This window comes from Anabrus simplex, chromosome 3, assembly GCF_040414725.1.
Source record: "Anabrus simplex isolate iqAnaSimp1 chromosome 3, ASM4041472v1, whole genome shotgun sequence".
NCBI lineage: Eukaryota > Metazoa > Arthropoda > Insecta > Orthoptera > Tettigoniidae > Anabrus > Anabrus simplex.
This window is the reverse complement of record NC_090267.1, coordinates 303,811,377-303,830,778: the sequence shown is the minus strand read 5'-3', so window position 1 is coordinate 303,830,778 and position 19,402 is coordinate 303,811,377. Positions and strand designations below refer to the sequence as shown.

Sequence of the window (19,402 nt, the reverse complement as noted above, 5' to 3'; positions counted from 1 at the left end):
GAGGTTATAAGTACATTAAATGTACTTCACCTCTTGTATAGATGGCAATATTTGAGCTACAGTGGAGAACAGGACAACATGCGATTGGAGAAACTTGGTGTATAAGGAATCCAATAACTAATAAAGGAGTAAATTTCTAATATGAACATTTGAAAACACCATTAACTGTTTATGTCTCGGAAGAATCACGCCAGTGTCCGTTGCTCAGTACAAAATGAATCTAAATTTAATATCTGACCCTGCTGTTATAACGTTTAAGGGTTCCGTATCCATAATTAGGAATCATTTATACCATTACATTAACATATAAATTATATTTAAACTTACCATTTACCTAACACTATTGTGTTAAATATTGCTGCCGAGTATCGACATTTGGCAATCTTGCTGAAAAAAGTTGTAACAGGATTTATTCCTCTCCCTAACGATTTTACTTCACAAATAAGTAAACAATAGGAATTTCGCCCCCTTTTCTGTTTGTTTTCCTTGTTATATACTGTACGTTACCATATATGCGTACTACTCCGATACCTGTGTGAGATTTTCCGGGTTTTGTTAACTGTATTTCAGGATAACCATCAATGACGACATTTCCAGTTCAGAAGAATATATTCAGCATGCCTTTCACATAACTTCTCATCAGAAGAAGAAAATGACGAAGAGAAGATGATGAATATGATCTTGTTTCAATTGAATTAAATTTATCCATTTAATTATGTTCATGGAGGATGTATAAAATTACAGCCAATCGAGTCCTCCGAAACGCAGCGTAACTTATCAGTTGATCGTCTCATTGTTTTGCTGCTTAAATCAATAATCACAATCTTGTGAGAAACTTGTCCGCGGGTTTCCTGATATGATTCTTTCTTCTTATCGGGGATATTACAAGTGAATTAACCTATCTGATAACAGCTCTCTTTAGCAACTACCACTCGTTTAGGCAGCATTATCTTATAGAGGAAAATACTTAGTAACTACCTATCTTTAAGTCCCGTGAACGTATGTGGTGTTACAGAAGAATTATGAAGGTGAGATGGGTAGATCGAATCACAGATGAAGACATACGTACGAAATCGAATTTGTGAGAGTGAAACGATTTGGCGAAATTTGACCAGAAGAAGGGACAGAATGGTAGGACACATCTGATGACACCCAGGACTTGTTCAGTTAGTTTTTGAGGAAAGTGTAGGCGGGAAAAATGTCAGTGGTAGACTAGGGTATGAATGTGAAAAAAAAAAAAGAATAGATGTAGGATGTATTTGTTACGTAGACATGAAAATATTACCAAAGGATTGGGTAGCATGGGGAGCTGCTGCATCATACCAGTCTAAGGACTGAAGACCCAAACGACAACATCCCACCCACCGTTCCCTCAAGACCTGTATAGGCCTATATGATGTAAAACAGATTTTAAACAATAAAAAGAGTCGCATTCTGGTCAAGGAAGGACGGAAGGGAACGTGAATGAAACTCGGCTCAAGTAATGTCAATACCGATTTGTCTTCGGAGCTCTAGACTACTCATTGTTCCCTGGGTGGGGGTTGGTTGAGGATTTCAACCTGAAGAGGACAGAAGTATGAAGGAAGAACCACAGGGGAAGCATCTAAAGTCCATGACACACCATAGGTACCGCAAGCAGAGATACCTAGTGTGGACAAAACACTGCTCAGCGTACATGACATAATGTTTTTATTCTGATAACGAAGCAGCGTATTTTTATTAAAAATAATGTGTTCATTGAAAGTTAAAAGTTCCGTATACACTTCGTGGAAAAGAGTAACAAAATATTGTAAACATCTCAACAGAGTAACAAATATAGTAAACATCACTTCATTTCATGTTGTATCTGTAGCAAATTTGTTGACCTTTTTCTACACAGATAGGTCTTATGGCGACGATGGAATAGGAAAGGCCTAGGAGTTGGAAGGAAGCGGCCGTGGCCTTAAGGTACAGACCCAGCATTTGCCTGGTGTGAGAATGGGAAACCACAGAAAACCATCTTCAGGGTTGCCGACAGTGCGATTCGAACCCACTATCTCCCAGATGCAAGCTCACAGCCGCGCGCCCCTAAACCGCACGGCCAACTCGCCCGGTACGAATCGTAAATAAACTCTCTATGTGGAATAGAATAGTAGTCCTATTATTATCATTTTCTATTTATCCTCACTTCACTTCGCACACAGGTGTTTCTCTCACTGAAACACAAACAAATTCCCTTGCGCGACAAAGCCAAAACCGGTGGTCTCCGCAGGCTCCCCTCCCTCCCGCGCAGTTGACGGCTTAGTCACTCCTAGACACCGCTCCACTTCCAAGATAATTGGATGACCCAGTAGCTCTGTGGCACCGTTTAGTTCCACACTTCTTATCTTTTAACTGATTCTAACAATCGCAGCCATGGTCTCCCTCTGCTTCTCTTACTCTTCATGACTTGAGCGCTCAGCCTCGCATGACTCTCACTACTTCAGCCCGTTTATATGAATAAATACATCCATGGAGTTCATTCTTAACTTAGCCTTTATCTCCTCATTCCGAGTACCCTACTGCCATTGTTCGCATCTATTTGTACCAGCATTCATTCTCGATACCTTCATGTCTGTTACTTTCAACTTAGGGATCAGATATCCAAAGTTCTCTCAGCTTACACTACCTTTCAGGAAAGTCAATCTGAGAACAGATCGATGCACGATAATGTTACACTATCTGGAACAACGTTATGTTTGTTGAATATTTCTTAAGTTCTTAAGGATGGCGTGGCTATAAGAAAGAGTAAGGCAGACCGCACACTTGTCTGTAATATGTAATATCCAAGATGCGTTGGTCTGTTCTGCAGTTCAGTTGATACACCATCTGTGCAACAGAGTCCTTTGCCGCACACTTACCCGTAAATTGCTTTATGTAGAAAGCTTCAGTCGTAACTTACCTAAATATTATATTATGTCCTGCAGCAGTAATAAGAAATGGCGTATGGCTTTTAGTGCCGGGAGTGTCCGAGGACAAGTTCGGCTCACCAGATGCAGGTCTTTCAATTTGACGCCCGTAGGCGGCCTGCGCGCCGGGAATAGAACCCGGGACTCCTGTGACCAAGGGCCAGCATGCTAACCATTTAGCCATGGAGCCGGACTCCTGTAGCAGTGTACACTTCTTATTAAAGGTAACTTCGCTGGAAATGCAATTCGATCCTAGGACTGGCTTTGTATCTAACCGTAAAAGAATGATTATGAAGCAATATTGGCAATTTACATCCAAACAATTTTACAGCATGCACGTCTATAATCTTGATATTATATAGAGTAGACTCGATTATCTTCCCGCGGATTATCGGCGGAAATCTGAAAATTTAAAAACAAAATTCATATGCAGGAACATTGAGGTTAGTTATCAAAACTTATGCTTTAAAATTACCTGCAGGTAATTTCGAAAAGGAATTTGCTAAATAGTAACGAGTAACGACATTATGTACAAGATTGCGTAAATTATACAAATATTAAACTGCATGCTACAGGCACTTCAAAAATAAATAAATTGAATCGTTGTAGCAACAATGTTCTTGAAAACCTCTCCGAATTCTCTTCTAAGTTTCTCCTGTATTATCTTATTTGAGCAACTACTCCGTGAGTAATCGTAAATATAACTTCACTCTTCCACTAACTGCTCGAGTCTGATGGGTAATGAAGTTTCCCCTACCCATCAGACTAGAGCAGTTAGTGGAAGAGTGAAGTCTGTTAAATTCGAATAGTTTATCATTTTCAGACGAAGTAAATTGAAAACTAGACTATTTCTGTTGCTCTGCGGCATATGTGAAAAACTAGATGCCACCTGATAGGCTGATGGATGTCAGTGGTGACAATGGCGCTCCACCAGGCAATGGCGTGGCACAGCACCGCCACTGCATTTTTTTTCTATGGTGGCCAATTCCTGCTGTCACACCACTGGCATGCAACTATCATACCATTGGTACGCAACCTGCACAGTACCGGCAAGTGTGCGTAAACTCAGTTCGCGGAATCTGTGAAGTAGCAATCAGAAAACAAGCGTTCTGCGCAGGCAACACCATAGCTGGCTGGTCCAATTAGTAGTTAACGTGAACGGAATAGGAAGGAAGCATCACGTTGACACTAACTGGCTGCGAGAGAATACAGGCTTCAGCCATAGTACAAGCGGCGAGCGGAGCGTTGCCGCTATCGAAAAGTTGAAGCGCGGGGAGGAGACGGCGTTTGTGTGGACATCTAGCGAGTCAGTAAGCGGCGCGGGGTCTCCCCTGCACGTGGTGATTAGATAATGACAGTTTCAGTTTTCTCGTTTGTCTCTGCTTTTAGCCTCTTTTAAAATCTAAACTGAAGAATTCCACGTAGGACTAGGAGAGAATTTCGCGATCACCCAGTAAATAAATAACGTGAAATGCATGGGGAATTTCACCATTTATATGGAGAAGTGAACTGATTTCCTGATAAGGTTTTTCAAATACACTTATACGTCCATTCAAACATTTGACTTCTTACTAAAACTTAAGGCGCGACTACAGAAGCAAGTCACCAACTTCCAGAGACCCCATAAAAGTCAGATGTAATGCCGAACACAAGTTTTCATCTTGGCAATATATTACAAAGCATAATAATTTGAATTAAACAATAATAATATAACGTACAATAATAATAATAATAATAATAATAATAATAATAATAATAATAATAATAATAATAATAATAATAATAATAATAATAATAATATGTATTAAAAACAATATTGTTTATGTCCATAACCGTGTTTGATTTAAAACTGAATTTATCTGGTATATTTAAAATTGTTACAATCACTTTCCATGCTTCCCTTGTCACTATTAGATTTTCGATGTTGCTCTCTCTATCGTTCCATAGATAAGTTCGGGTTTGAACTTCAGAAATTAGCACTTTCATCTCTTCTCTTGTTAATTCACTAGCAGTCATTGCGCAGCTGAAATCTCAAACAGAAGTGAGCAGCTGGCGACAGGTAGCGTTGTCCTTTGATCAACTTCCCCTCCAAAATGACGCTCCGCTGATACTTTGGCCACATGCATTTGCTAACGCAGGTTTCAGTTTCATCTATGACGCCACACAACACAACGCTCCGCTCGCCGCTTGCACTGTGGCGAAGCCTGTACAGACAACGGATCCCCTAACATTTTATTTATGTTAATGACGCCAATTCGTGAACGTTCCTTGTGAGACTAGATTGGCATTTAATAAATTCTTAGAGGAATGTCCTCTTCAACTGTGTCACGTTATATTATTTACGTCTGCATACTGCACTCTTGAACTTGAGAGAAGGAACTCTTCCGAAAAACAAACTGGTGATCTCATTATGAACTGCAATGAATGAGCTCACCCAGAGACAAAAATATTGGAACTAACTCAAAAAGATACTGTGTATTCCACTTATAGTATGATAAAAAGTTTTCTTTCGCTTTACAATAACATATGCAGGCCGACGACCGCCAATGTTTGTTTATAAGAAACCACGCGCACCATCCGTCTGCAAGACATGTGATAAGTCACCATGACGTAACGTCAGATTCATTTTCTGCTATTAACATGTTTAGAAAAGAGTTGCTCTTTCTTAGTACGAACGAAATATGTACAACGCGCAGGTGAACTGAATATCTCTGCAACAAGTGTTAAAACAGAACTTCGATAAAGGTGAATAATAATAATAATAATAATAATAATAATAATAATAATAATAATAATAATAATAATAATAATAATAATAATAATAATAATAAATGTTTTCGATCCTTCAATTGATAGATTTTAGTACGTCACCTGTGTCGCAGTTTTGACGTATAACAGTTGTTTAACGAGCATTGAGATTTTACTAATCTTGGTCGGGATCGAACCAATTCTCTTGAGAACAGAAGGATAACGATTAACCGATTGTGCCACTACTTGGTTAGATGAGGAAAAATTATCTAGAATAATTATGAAATGAAAAGCGCACAATGTGCAAAAACAATTTTTGTACAGATGGTCAATTATGCTAATACTATTCTCATTATTGAGGTTGTCCTCATTTTGCAGTTTTGTGCATGGTATCTTTCACAATGATCGTTGCACAGGTTACATATACTGTCTTCGTACGGCTGGTGGAAGTTTTTGTTTTGGCAGAATCTGTGGTGAAATCCATGAGTGGCGTAACGTATGATTACGTGCCGTAGCTCGTAAAAATTATCCAGAATTGATAATATGTTAATTAAGGAAATATAACATGAAAACAAATAAATTAATATTATAAATGTAAAGAACATGACCAATGGTGTTAGGATGATACCCTTTTGAACTCTAGATAAGGCAATTAGTGTTGTCAGTTTTTTTTTTTTTTTTTTTTTTTTTTTTTTTTTTTTTTTTTGTGCCAAGTTCGGCCTTTGCCACAAGATTGAATTCAACGGCCCAGGAAATTCCTCTCGTATATATCTGTACTTCCCACTGAGTCTCATTTTACTCGAGAAATGGGAGAACAACTCTTAAATCGTTGTCATTACTACGGTTAATATTTACAGCCTTTCTGCAAGATAACTATCGTTTTGCGTGTTCAGAAACCGTGTCTTTCAACATGCGTGATATACTGTATGTTGTGTCCACAGCCCGACAGCTAGTTTGATCTCCAATAGCCCACCATCAGCTGTCACTGAAAGTCTAGATGTCAGTGGGGAAGCGTCCTAGGGAAATGAGGAGAGAGTTAGTTTCCCATTGCCTTCCTCACCAAGCTGTCAGGCTGTCACGCTTGCTGAAATGTCGACCCTATAATGGCATGCTTTTACAACAAAGACTGGATAAATGACAGATTATGTTAATAGAGTCGCTCATGCCTCAGCCACTTTTATATTATGAAAGCCTAAGATTAAACTCAGACATGTCAGTCTTCTTCTTCTATATATATATAAAACTGGCTGTTAAAAGTAATCGTTCCTCGGCTCTGCACTAACGCTTTATCTAAAAATCGCTAAATTATAATAACTCACAGGAAAATTGAGTGTCTCTTTGTAAACCACGTTCGTGATATTGCCTTTTGAGGCTAAGGTGACAATGCGACATAGTGAAGAACTGTATATGTGAGAAACAGTCCTTTCTCAAGTCGAAAACAAAAATACGTGTTTATTTTTAAAGGAGATTCCAAATACCCCTTTCCAGGTCTGTAACATCTTCAGTTTTTGAGATATAAGTATTCACATAAAAATAATTCAACCCCTTTGTCAGTCCTTCACCCGCCTCCTCCCCGCCCACTCCCCATACCTAAGTAGATTTTTCGAAAACAAAAAAGGACATTTTTTATTTTTAGAGGAGATTTCAAATACCAATTTTCAAGTCTGTAACTTCTTAAGATATAAGTATCATCATAAAAAGAATTCGCCTCATTTTTCAGTTCTTTTCATCCCCATTAATTGGCTTTTCCGAATATATAAATGTAGGCTACATGTTCCTGAATTTTAAAGTCCTTTCCAAATACCAATTTTCATGTCCGTAACATGTTAAGTTTTTGGGATATACTCAAGATATTCACCCCCTTTTCACTTCTTTTCATAAGTCCTGGCATTGCTTCCACTTACTTGTGCCAGGCTCCTTTCATCTATCCTATCCGATCTCCCTTGGTCAACTCTTGTTCATTTCCGACCCCGACGCTATTAGGTTTGCGAGGGCTAGAGAGACTTTCATTTTCACGCCCTTCGTGGCCCTTGTCTTCTTTTGGCCGATATCTTAATTTTTCGAAGTGTCGGATCCCTTCCATTTTTTCCAGCTGATTATTGTTAAATAGAGGATGGTTGCCTAGTAGTACTTCCTCTTAAAACAATAATCACCACCACCATCACCACTCACTTCTTTTCACTCACCCTTAAGTGGATTTTTCGAAAATAAAAAAATACATGTGTTTTATTCTTAAAGGAGATTCCAAATAACTTACTAATTTTCACGTCTGTAACATCTTTAGTTTTTGATATATATGTATCCTCATACAGTGGATTTTCCGAAAACAAAAATACATATATCTCTATTTCTAAAGAATATTTCATTCACCAATTTTCACGCCTGTAACATATTCAGTTTTTTAGAGATAAGTATCCTCATAAAAAGAACTCAACACCTTTTTCCGTCTTTTTCACGCCTCCAGCCTTTCCCCCGTTAAATGGAATTTCCGAAAACAAAAAGATACGTGTTCCTATATTTTTAAAGGAGATTCCAAATACCAATTTGCACGTATGTAACCTATTCAGTTTTTGAGATACAAGTACTCCCTTTCAAGAATTCAACCCGTTTTTCAGATCTTTTCACCCCCTCTCCCACGTGGATATTCCAAAAAGATACACATATTTATTCCTTTTTAAAGGAGATTCCAAATACCAGTTTCTACGTCTGTAGCATGTTAAGTTTTTGGGATATACTGATACTCAAAATATTCACCCCGTTTTTTACTTCTTTTCACTCGCCCTTAGGTGTATTTTCCGAAAACAAAAAATACGTGTTACTTTATTTCGAAAGGGGATACCATGAACTAATTTTCACCTCTGTAACATCTTCAGTTTTTGAGGTAAACTTATCCACATAAAAATGATTCAACATCTTTTCATTTATTTTTCCAATCCATACGTGGATTTTCGAAAACAAAAATTACGTATTTCTTTATTTTTAAAGGAGACTCCAAATACCAAACTTTAAACTGTTAAGTTTAAACTTTCAACCTTTAAACTGTTGAGTTTTTGAGATATATGCTTATTTTAAAAGTTCACCCCCGTTTTCACCCCCTTAGCGACGGATTATAGAAAAGTCCTCTTTAAGTGACCACCTGCACTGTTGATATAATGTATAATCAAAATTTCATTCCTTCATGTTCGGTAGTTTTGGCTCGGCAATGATGAATCAATCAGTCAGGCCATGTTTTTATATATAATCATATACATAAGAGTTTTGTCTGTACATTCCTCAAAATTTAAGAATTATTCTACAGTAACAAGAAAATGCACTTTCTAATTTTCCATCATTTCCGACTGTCTGTATGTATGTACTGTATGTACTGCATGTACGTACCGGCAACACGAGAAAATGGCTGAAGATAATTTAATTAAAATCGGTATCTAAAGTTAGGGAATAAGTCAATACAATCTAGGCTATACATCATTTTATTCACGCTGAGTGAAATGGTAGTTTAGGTGAATGCCTAAACTTTAATTCTCAAATATTTATGTTATTAATGGTCCTGTCGATAAATACTACATAACCAGAGTTATATAGAATAAAATTTCCGATCCTTTCTGTCTTTTACATTTTTACCGTAACGGCTATGTTAACAAAGATACTCGTGAACTTCGATTTTTGTTGCTAAGTCCATATCAACGCTGAACTACAAGAACGTGGGTGAACAGAATTTAATTATAATCTGTATGTAAAGTCTGGGAATAAGGTGCTACAGCCTAGGATATAAATAATTTTTATTCACGCTGGATGAAATGGCAGCTTAGGGGAAGGTGCTTAAAATTGATATTTTTAACATACCTATGTTATTGGTCCTACCGAAAAGTATTACATACTGCAACAAAAGTTATACGGAATACAAGTCACAATCATTTTTGTCTTATACAGTTTTACCGTTCTGATTATGATAATAGAATAATTAATTTAGACTTTTGTTAGTTACCAGGTGTATGGATAAGTTTTGTCGGCTTTTCTTTTTTGGTAAAGAAAACGCAAAAATTTCAAGGGAAATTTACTTTTTGTTTATTCAAAATGTAGGCCATCAGCTTCTACACACTTCGCCCATCTTCCAGGTAAGTTATGCATACCATGCCAGAAAAACTGCTTGTTTTTTGCGGCAAACCATTCGTCGAACCATTTTCCAACTTCCTCGAAATGGCTGAAGTGCTGCTCTGCGAGCGCGCTCCACATTGATGCAAGGGTGCGGAAGGATGTCCCATCCAAACGATTTCAAGGTGACTTTCACTGGTTTTGCTGTGTGAGACGGCACATTGTCGTGTAACAAAATCACTTTGCCACTTCTTCTGGCCAATTCCGGTCGTCTTTCAATCAGTGTGTGATTTCAATTAATGATTTGTTAGCGATAGCGTTGTGCATAACGGTTTCGCCGGGCTTCAAGAATTTGCGACTTTCCATTTGCCGTTCAATTAAATCGTGTGGGACTCATTTATCGAGTTTATTAGCCTTCCTCGTTGCTCGTAAATGTCTGCCGATTGTTTCTAGTGACACGTTTAATGCTTGTGCCAATTGCTGTTGAGTTTTAGTTGGGTCATCATCCAGTAACGCCTGGAATCGCTCGTCTTCGGCCTTTTGTGGTCTACCAGAGCGCGCACTGTCTTTCACATTGAAATCACCACTTTTTTATTTATTTATTTGGCTTTTGGTCCATCGACCATACAGCCAGCAAAAAACATTACAAATTCACAAGTCACACAGTAAAATTGTAACCGTACAACAGGGTTACAGATTCCATTCAGTATTTATTATTATTATTATTATTATTATTATTATTATTATTATTAATATTATTATTATTATTATTATTATTAACCCGATTCATTAGATTTTATATATTCTGTTTCTAATCATTTAGACTGTAATAATTAGGTATCACGTATATTATTGTATTTAATCATAGGTTAAGTGAAATTTATTTGTAATTATTCTGTATTGTAGTAAGTGAGATTTGTTGGTTTCATATTGTCATGCTGTGGCTCGTAACTCTGGCTGGATGAGCTGGCATAGTATTTTGCAATCGAGGCTATGTTTAACTGTGCAAGTAGATTTTCCGGTGACGCATTCAGCTTAGTCATTCTCAAGCCGCTTGGGTACGCTTAGACAACACTTGACTGATGACATCAGTGCGTGGGCACGTGATTGCGACCAAGTGTCAGTATTCGCCAGCTACTGTATGTTGAAGTGGAAGGGATGGACAGTGAGTAGGGAGAGGAGGCGTCATCGCGAGGTTATATAAGTCAAGGCGACGGTGGGGAGAGGTATTCTGTTCTTATTCAGTTCATAGTACTCAGTTCATATCTACTCAGATCATATTGTGCAGATCATATGAAACAGTCAGATGTATCAAATGGAAGAAGTGGTCTTCGAGTGATGGTCAGAGCTAAGAGTTGTGTTTGAAGAAGTAATAATCGAGGAAGTCTACAAGTGGTGGTTGTATCCGAGCAGAGAGGGGTACTATGCTGATAAAGAAACATCATCTTCTTGTGAGGATGGACTTCACAAGATGTTTCAATAATATTTTCAAATTTCTTATAATATATTGAGTGGACGTAATTACATTGGAGCTCCCTACACGCGTACATGGTATGTAGGCCAACTCCTTGTTATATAAGAAGATAACAGCAGACGGCTCCCGACTTCAGCTCAGAGGTTTTCCCAAGAATTTCAAGTTCAACAGCGGTGTATGCCGACATCAGGTAATTAAAGCATCAGACATGTTATGCATTCATAACATGAAGAAGAATGTAATCAGCGGCGATATCACATCTCACTTCAAGTTCATGCCAATAGCTTTTTTGTTTAGATTAAATTTTCTTTTTATTAGTACCGCAAATCTCACGATATATTTTTTTTTGTTAAATATAAGACGTCAATGATTGTTCATTGTGACGTAAATTATAGTCATAAACTCAGTTTTATTTTAATTATAATAAGTGATTCCAGTTCCATGTACAATCCTCAATTGTGGAAATGCAACAGTAATTTAATATTTTCCTGATCCATATCCCTGTATATTGCCAGATATGTGAGTTTATCACCTCACGCCTTGAGATAATTGATATAAGAGGTATGCTCTACCGAATTTTGTTGTTTTTCTTAAAAAAGCAACTGGCGCTCAAACAAATGTTATTTATATTGTGTGGAAGATATGAAGGTATAAGAGTAGTGGTCAGAGTAGCCACAACGTGTCGCCAGCAACGTGGGACTCGAAAGGTTCAGAAAAAGTGTTTCTGAATGGCAATATACATGGATCAGTTCTTTTAATGAGTACGCACATGTTAAATTCACCGAGTAATGTTAGGAAGGTCATTTTGTTGAAGTTTGTATTTAAGGGGTAATGTCAGAGGAATTGCAAGGGGAAATAGCTTTGAGATGGCGAAAAATTAGTAGGAAACCGAAGATGGACAAGGATAGCAATATGCAGTCAGGTGATGAGGCTGAGGTTATTGTGTCCAAGGAAATCCAAGGTGGTAACATAAATAGGAAGTTGGTGACTAAGGTGGGACCTGCTGAAAGTCAGAAAATAGTAGAAACTGAGGAAAACGCTGTCACGCAAGATCAAAGTAAAGGGGTGGTTGACCTGGGTTTATTTAATTTGCTGATGTCCAAAATGACTGAGCAGAATAATATCATTAGTGAGAAAATTGAATCTCAGAATATTATTATGAGTGAGAAAATTGAAACGGTTATTAGTGAAAAAATTGAATCTCAGAATAATATTATGAGTGAGAAAATTGAAGCGGTCATTAGTGAGAAAATTGAATCTCAGAATAATATTATGAGTGAGAAAATTGAATCTCAGAATAATATTATGAGTGAGAAAATTGAATCTCAGAATAATATTATGAGTGGGAAAATTGAAGCTCAGAGTAATGTCATAAATAGTATTATTAAGAAAATTGATGATGTTAGTAATAAGATAGACCATAAGGTGTTAGAAATAAGTAAGCAAATTAATAATTTAGAAAGTAAGGTAAATAGGGAGTGTAGTGACATCAGAGCTGAGATGGAATTGGGCCGGAGCAATCTCCACACTGAAGTCGAGCAAATTAGTGAGACATGCATCAAACAGATTGATGAATTAGGCGCCAAGATCGAGTCTAATAAAGGAGAAATCCATGAGTTAGTAGAAGAAAGGTTTGAAAAGATAACCAATACAGTGGGGCAAGAAACTAGGAAATGCATTAGTAGGGTAGAACATGTGGAAAGAAAACTTGGAGAAGTAGGTGATCTAGGGAGTGAGCAGAAATCATTATCACAGAAGGTGAGAGAATCGGAAGAAAAATTACAGGAGAAATTAAGAAAAATTCAAGAAAAGTCTGAGGAAACAGTGGAAGAAAAATTTCTGAGTTGCCAGAGAGTACTCCAGCAAGAAGTGCGTGATAGTAAGAATGTACGTGAGATAATTGTAAATAATGGTTTAATCACTAGAGATCATGATTTACCTAAGTTTTCTGGGAAAGAATTCAACCCGATGGAATTTATGAGAGTAGTAGAGAAGAAATTTGCTGTTCAATTAAGAGACAATATTATTAGCTGGGAAACTGTATGGGAGATCTTATCTAATGCTTTCGTAGGAGAGACTAAGTCTTGGTTTCAAGTATATAAAAGCTCGATGTCTAGTCTAACTGAATTTAAGGAGAATTTCATGGCTAAATTTTGGAGTGAAGGTGTTCAGAGTAGAGAGAGAGAGAGAGAGAGAGTAATGTTTGGCAGGTATAATTCTAACGAGGGTGTTAGAATGACTGAATACTTTTTGGCTCATGTTTTGGTGTGGAGAAATTTAGAATGTATTGGACCTGAGGCTGATATAGTTAGACTTATGGCTAAGCACTATCCCGATAGAATAAGAGAAGCTGTTTGTATGCAAAGAGTGGAGACTATTAAGGAAATGGAGATTTTGTTGGAAAGTTTTGATGCTTTAGGTAGTAGCTTGAATAATAGTAGGACACTAAATAGGAATGTAGAAGGAAGGGGTAACCAATCTAATAATCAGGACAGGACTATGAATAATCGTAACTACAGAAGAGAATATCAGGAGAGACCTAATAATAATTTCCACAGGGAGAGAAATTATCAAAATAGTTCGGAAAATTTCAGGACTGGGAGGCGTGATTATGGTAGTCAACCAGAAGCTGCGAGGCGGGAGAATACAGGCCATAATAATAATAATAATGACGCTAGAGGAAATAGGCAACAGGGGAGGCCGACTGAGGTGTGTAACCAACAAGTCGTAACCGAACCAAGTACTTTAAACGCGCAACGGACTGTGTAAACAGGTCACTGAGACAGTCCGTAAATGGTGAGTTCACGTATAAGGTAGATAAGTATGTTAATGTCGACCAGCCTATAGTTGTAAGTGAACATGATTGTGACCTAAGTAGCAATAATTCAAATGTTTTAAGTGACGACTTAATCGTAGACAATAAATTTTATAAGTGTAATTTAAATTTAGATATAAGGCAAGATTTGTTAAGTGATCTTATATTATGTAATGAGGATAATTTAAGTAGTGTTACTATTACACCGACGATTGAACTGCTGATATGGGGCAGAAAAGTAAAGATTTTGTTGGACTCTGGTAGTGAGAAGTCATGTGTAAATTCCAAGCTGTATGAGGAAGTTTTGAGAGAGAAGTATGAGGTAGCGGAAATTCCAGTGAGGAATACGTTCATCGTAACAGCTGTTGGGAACAAGTCTCAAAGAGTGAATAAACAAATAGCTGTCCCCATTAACATAAGTGGAGAATGTATTTTCCAACCATGCTTAGTTGTGCCTAATTTAGTTTATGCCGTTATTTTAGGTACTGACTGGTTAACGTGTCACAAGGCTAAATTAAATGTTGATCTGTGTAATGTCAATCTTATTTGGGGAAAGAGTAGCAGGGAAGTCAGTTTACCATATGATGTTTTGTCAGAAATTAGTGCGAATAAAGTGTGTTCTAGTATAGAAGGGCCTTGTGAAATTCCTAATATTAGGAAGAATATTGATGTCTGCCATGTGTCTATACAGAGAGATTCTAGAGATGAATTGTATGAGACAGTGGAGAAATGTAATTTAGCGGAAAGTCAGAAGGACGATTTGTGTGAAGTATTGATATCACATAGTGATGTTTTTAGCGATCGGCCTGGTAGAACACATCTTTACGAACACAAATTTAATGTTCTTGATAACTCAACTTTTGTAGGACCGAAATATCCCATTCCGTTAAAATACGCTAGCGCTGTTGAAGAGCAGATTGACATTATGCTAGATTATAATATAATTGAACCATCATGTAGTCCTAATTTAAATCCACTTGTTATTATACCTAAGAAGGATAACACGGTAAGACTGTGCATTGATGGCAGATTAATGAATATGAGAATTGAAGCCGATCAGCAAAGGGCGGAGACGGTAGAGGAACTTATTCAACGTTTTGAAGGTAGAAAATGGTTTTCTACTTTTGATTTGTCGTCATCTTTCTGGCAGATTCCACTTAGAGAAAGCGACCGTCCACTTACAGCGTTTGCATACAAGAATTGCTTGTATCAGTTCGCCAGGGTGCCTTTCGGGACCCGTACTTCATCTGCAGCATTAATTAGAGCCATGAGTAAAGTATTAGGGAGAGATACGGATAGTTTTGTGACCATGTACATCGACGACATTGTTATAGCATCCCACACGTTTGAGGAACACATGAAACACTTACAGATTGTTCTACATAAAATCAGGGAAGGGGGATTTACATTAAAACTGAGTAAATCGACATTGTGTTCACAACAGATTACATTTTTGGGACACACTGTATCTGAACAGGGGGTAAAACCGGAACAGACGAGATTAGACAAGATAAACAACACTCCTACTCCACGTAATGTTAAGCAATTAAAATCTTTTCTGGGAATGTGTAATTACTTTCGACGTTTTGTGGGTAAATATTCTGCGCTGTTAGAGCCGTTTCGTGAGCTATTGAAAGGAGGTGCGAAGTGGAAGTGGAGGAAAGAACATGATGAGGCTTTCCAGAAGTTGAAGGATGGATTTAATGAAGCTGTTATGTTGAGATATCCTATGTCAGATCGTGAATTTATTCTCATGACTGATGGTTCAGAGAAGGGAGTTGCTGGATGTTTATGTCAGAGAGATGATAACGGCAATTTAGGCATAGTTTCCTTGGCAAGTCGTGGGCTCAGTATGGCAGAAAAGAGATATACGATCACTGAGATTGAATTTCTTGCAATCATGTATTCATTAAGTAAGTTTAGAATGTATGTTTTAGGTAATAAATTCGAGATATGGACTGACCATCACGCCTTGGTATTCTTAAATACTTATAAACTAGTAATCGTATGACTCGTTGGATTTTAGCCATAAGTGAATATGATTTTAAGATACGTCATATTAAAGGGAAAGATAATGTTATGGCTGACTTTCTCAGCAGGTATCTCCCTAAGGAGGAAAATACTGTCTCTTTAGAGGTGAAAGAAGGTATTTTGATTTGTGTTGGCTCGATGACTGATAATACTGCTGAAAGAGATAGACTTCGTTATCTGTTGTCCGAGCAGGAAAGAGAAGAAGAGTTGGCGGGACTGTTGATCTCGCTTAGAGATAAGGAACCAGGTACTGTTCTAGTGAACGGTAAATTTACGTATAAGTTATGTAATGGTTTTCTCACTCGGAAATGATATTCTGGGAAGTTCAATGTATGTGTACCTAAAGCCCTGCAAGAGGATATGATTTGGTTTTATCATAAGGAGCTGGGTCATTTTGGAGCAAATAAGGTCTTATATGCTATTCAGGGTAACTTTGTGTGGAGGAATATGGGAAGGCACGTGAGGAAAATACTCGCTACGTGTGATCTCTGCCAACGCTCTAAGCACCCGACTAGACTTCTAGAGGGGCCCAGGCAGGCTGTTATTGTTGACAGACCCGGGAAGCTTATTAGTGTTGATCTGTTTGGACCGTTAGTTAAATCCAGATATGGTTACCAATTTGTTTTTGTCTTGATTGATGCCTTCAGCAAATATGTCAAGATGTACCCATTGAGGAAAGCTACAGGGAGGGGTTGTCTCAAACAGGTCGTGGACAGATATATTCCTGAGTTCGGATGTCCCCTCAGAATATTATCTGATCATGGCAGCCAGTTTATTTCGAAGATCTGGAATACCAAACTAAATGAACTGGGGATCAAAACTATATTTTCATCGGTACGTTGCCCGCAAAGCAATATGGTTGAAAGAACGATGCGTGAAATAGGACGTATATTTAGGGCATATGTGCATGACAAACACAACTCGTGGTTTTCACAGTTGAGTAATGTCGAACGTTGGTGTAACATCACGTTGCACGAGTCCACTGGATTTACGCCCTATGAAATTCATCACGGCAGGAAGCCTACTGATGAAATTGCGAGTATGTTAGGCTTGGACTTGGGAGAGGAGAAAACTAAGGATTTTTATATCCAGCTGGCTAGGGAGAATTTAAAGAAAGCAGGAGATAAACGTATTCGCCAGCAGAAAAAGACTATATTGGATGAATTTGAGCTTGGTGACAAGGTTTTACTCAGAGTGCCACTCCCATCATCAGCAGAAGCTGGTCAATTTTCTACGTTTTTCTTGTTATATCAGGGATACTTCACCGTAGTGAAACGGATTGGGAAATGTGCTTATTCACTAGAAGACAAGGAAGGAAATATCGTAGGCACATATAATATAAGAAATCTTAAGAAATATATCATGTGAGTTTGTTGATTAATTTTTATTATTATGTTAATTCACCATGTTTTATGAAGCTGGCATTGCGAACAGGACTTCAGTGAAATTAGCGTGTGTTGTGATAATAAGTGAAGCACGGCAGTGCAATAAACTCCAGTGCTTGGAGACAGTGTATATAACGAAATGTCTTCGAGAATTACTTTTGAACACTCAATGAACGTTTGAAACGACAGAAGTTAGAAAGAAATGTAATCTATATGTAAATAATACTGTATAATCAAAGTGAAAATGATAATTGATCAATGTTTTAGATGTGTAACAACGAACATCCAGATGGATGATACTATGTACCCAATTTGTAAAGGGCAATTTTATACATGTATCTATGGTGTACTCGATTTCAGGTGATTATGTATATATTTCATGAATCAATCGATTCATTTAATCGATTATTTCATGAGGGAGGCGTTCTGTAACCGTACAACAGGGTTACAGATTCCATTCAGTATTTATTATTATTATTATTATTATTATTATTATTATTATTATTAACCCGATTCATTAGATTTTATATATTCTGTTTCTAATCATTTAGACTGTAATAATTAGGTATCACGTATATTATTGTATTTAATCATAGGTTAAGTGAAATTTATTTGTAATTATTCTGTATTGTAGTAAGTGAGATTTGTTGGTTTCATATTGTCATGCTGTGGCTTGTAACTCTGTCTGGATGAGCTGGCATAGTATTTTGCAATCGAGGCTATGTTTAACTGTGCAAGTAGATTTTCCGGTGACGCATTCAGCTTAGTCATTCTCAAGCCGCTTGGGTACGCTTAGACAACACTTGACTGATGACATCAGTGCGTGGGCACGTGATTGCGACCAAGTGTCAGTATTCGCCAGCTACTGTATGTTGAAGTGGAAGGGATGGACAGTGAGTAGGGAGAGGAGGCGTCATCGCGAGGTTATATAAGTCAAGGCGACGGTGGGGAGAGGTATTCTGTTCTTATTCAGTTCATAGTACTCAGTTCATATCTACTCAGATCATATTGTGCAGATCATATGAAACAGTCAGATGTATCAAATGGAAGAAGTAGTCTTCGAGTGATGGTCAGAGCTAAGAGTTGTGTTTGAAGAAGTAATAATCGAGGAAGTCTACAAGTGGTGGTTGTATCCGAGCAGAGAGGGGTACTATGCTGATAAAGAAACATCATCTTCTTGTGAGGATGGACTTCACAAGATGTTTCAATAATATTTTCAAATTTCTTATAATATATTGAGTGGACGTAATTACATTGGAGCTCCCTACACGCGTACATGGTATGTAGGCCAACTCCTTGTTATATAAGAAGATAACAGCAGACGGCTCCCGACTTCAGCTCAGAGGTTTTCCCAAGAATTTCAAGTTCAACAGCGGTGTATGCCGACATCAGGTAATTAAAGCATCAGACATGTTATGCATTCATAACATGAAGAAGAATGTAATCAGCGGCGATATCACATCTCACTTCAAGTTCATGCCAATAGCTTTTTTGTTTAGATTAAATTTTCCTTTTATTAGTACCGCAAATCTCACGATATATTTTTTTTTGTTAAATATAAGACGTCAATGATTGTTCATTGTGACGTAAATTATAGTCATAAACTCAGTTTTATTTTAATTATAATAAGTGATTCCAGTTCCATGTACAATCCTCAATTGTGGAAATGCAACAGTAATTTAATATTTTCCTGATCCATATCCCTGTATATTGCCAGATATGTGAGTTTATCACCTCACGCCTTGAGATAATTGATATAAGAGGTATGCTCTACCGAATTTTGTTTTTCTTAAAAAAGCAACTGGCGCTCAAACAAATGTTATTTATATTGTGTGGAAGATATGAAGGTATAAGAGTAGTGGTCAGAGTAGCCACAATATATATATACATATGACAGACACAGGAATGAAATGACATAAATGGCAGACAA

The 19,402-nt window shown here is 37.4% G+C and overlaps 1 protein-coding gene across 2 annotated transcripts in view; it reads right to left on the bottom strand.

Moving 5' to 3' along the window:
- The window catches only part of AstA (allatostatin A), a 219,637-nt gene that overhangs the window by 120,746 nt on the left and 79,489 nt on the right, over positions 1-19,402 (bottom strand). The gene's annotated exons all lie outside the window — the stretch shown is intronic.